Source organism: Fukomys damarensis, unplaced genomic scaffold, assembly GCF_012274545.1.
Source record: "Fukomys damarensis isolate Sample0158 unplaced genomic scaffold, DMR_v1.0_HiC HiC_scaffold_35, whole genome shotgun sequence".
Classification (NCBI taxonomy): domain Eukaryota; kingdom Metazoa; phylum Chordata; class Mammalia; order Rodentia; family Bathyergidae; genus Fukomys; species Fukomys damarensis.
This window is the reverse complement of record NW_022900947.1, coordinates 22,237,505-22,239,888: the sequence shown is the minus strand read 5'-3', so window position 1 is coordinate 22,239,888 and position 2,384 is coordinate 22,237,505. Positions and strand designations below refer to the sequence as shown.

Sequence of the window (2,384 nt, the reverse complement as noted above, 5' to 3'; positions counted from 1 at the left end):
AAAAAAAAAAAAAAAAAAATCACATGATCACACTTCAGAGATAAATATATGTCATCCTTGCGCAGGGGCCATGCTAATCTTCTCTATAGCGTTCCAATTGTGCTCCCGAAGCGAGCACAGACATAAATATATGTGTTGGACTTCCAATTGTGAAAAATTATAGAAAGGATGAAGATGTACATAATCCCTCTGAAATTTATGGATTCTTTTAGCATTCTAATTCAACTATCAATAACATTGAGTGAGTCCAATATATTGGGCACTGGAATCACATAAAAGAGATTAAATAAACAGCTGTTAGTAGAAAAGGTTATTTACTTCTCATGGCTCTTCATGAATTATTACACTAACATAAAGCAGAAAGGAAGCATTATGAAAAAGTAAAGTTTTTTTTTTTCATTTCCCTACTGAAGGTATTTAATACTTACCACATTTGGAATCACTGCTTATATGGCTATATGAGTCAATACCTCCATATGGATTTCAAAGGACAAATTGTATAATTTGACAGTGTAAAGCTTTCTCAATACTGAAAAATCTGGAAAGAATTACAAGAAAGTATCACTCTAAGTAAAATGTGCCAATTTATTTCATGCCTATTTTATATGACTATTAGAAAAGTAAAAAGCCATATTGACACATTTCATATTTATACTTATTCTTTCATGCTGAACACTTCAGATAGCAACAGATTTTACGTCTAACACATTGTCTCCAATACAAAGAAAATTATATATCTTACCTCATCTTTCAATTGTATTGCTACTGAAAACCAAAGTGGTACAGGTAAACCTGAAAAGTTGTGATTAGAGGAAAAAATGGTTTTAAAAATTCATGCTATTTAATTGCATTAACTGCTTTGTTACATAAATATTCTGTGAGCTTAGGAAAAGAAAAGCCAAAACAGGCTATACAGATAAAGAGCACCTATATAGCATTGTAATATTGTTTGGAAAATATTCCAGATCTTTGGAACTATTTTGTTCAATTCACAGTCATAGTATCACTAATAAGGTGGTCATGGTTCACTGCAGTCTGGAAAATAAATCACATGAAGAGAGAAATATTATGTTCTAGTAATATGATGCCATATTAATGTTTGAAATAGGAAATCATAAAAATCAGAGAGAGAAGAAGCAATAAATGTATAATTATAGTTAAAATGATGAACCCCAGAGCTTTTACTCTTGAATAGAATTCCTGGATAATGATTCAGAGCAATTTCTGTGACTCCTACACCTTGCACCCTTTCTCTCATCTGTGAAATGGGCTCAATAATAGTTCCCATGTAATAGAATTTTTTATTATGAAGTGAATTAATTTTCTTAGAACAGCGCTTGGCACATAATTCTACACAAATGTTTTATTATTATATCTGTGTACCTCTTACAAAATGATTAAAATTTGTAATGAGTGCAGAAATAGATTCCAATAAAAAGCATCTAGGATCAGAATAATATAGAAGATTACTATTTATGTAGGTAGATTCTTAATCACTTTAAGGGCTAGAAACAGGTCTTGTGAAAGGAGAAGATAAAAATATTTTTGAAAGCCTATCATAGGGTAGGTACTACTTACATATTATTTCTAGTGATTATCTATACAGTACAACAAGATGAAGTAATTGCTTTCAGTTCATACAGAATAATACTAAAGAAATACTAAAAATTTTGCTAAGACTTTCTTTGCTTATCCAAGTAATTCATAATTACAGCAATTTAACTTATATCTGATCCTGAATTGTTATCATGATTTCTTTTCATACAGTGAAATAGGTAGTTTCTCCCTGTAAAAAACCACATAGTATTCTATTCACCTCTGTAATGTTAAAAGCTTTGATATTTCATGTAGATTGTTCCTATTTGTGGGAAGATATTGTTTATCAGTTTTATAAAGCAGCTAATGCTGTGCTGGAAAGTGAGAAATGAGAAAAATTTTAAAGCATGGATAAATAAAATAATGTTTGGCCTCATGGAAAAGAAATTAAGGTTTTTCTTTTTAATATCTTTCAAATACTGTTCTTTAATCCCAGAGTCATTTCAGAGTTGAAACTGTAAAGATGCTCAGATATACACAATAGATACACACTTATTAAGGAGTATCACAGTTAGATAAAGGCTTCCCAAGAAATGGAGGAAAAGACTGAATCACACTCATGGAGTAATAATAATAACACATGAAACCCTGGAACCCTTTACCAGACAAGTCACGTAAGTGATACCTGGGCAGGATTTTATCCCTGACCCTCAGGGAATGAGTGAAAAGATGACTGGGGATAGAAATATTTAAATTTGTCTGCACTGTAATATCCAAGCATTATCTGATGAGATATACTTCAATTTAAATTAATTATTGACATGTTTTGTTCCCTTCAGAATGGAGTA

General features: G+C 31.0%; 1 non-coding gene across 1 annotated transcript; it reads right to left on the bottom strand.

The window, feature by feature from the left end:
• Nucleotides 1–12: 12 nt before the first annotated feature.
• Nucleotides 13–116, bottom strand: LOC117284256. Its single transcript, XR_004515347.1, has one exon. It is a non-coding gene; the product is annotated as a U6 spliceosomal RNA (small nuclear RNA).
• Nucleotides 117–2,384: the final 2,268 nt, after the last annotated feature.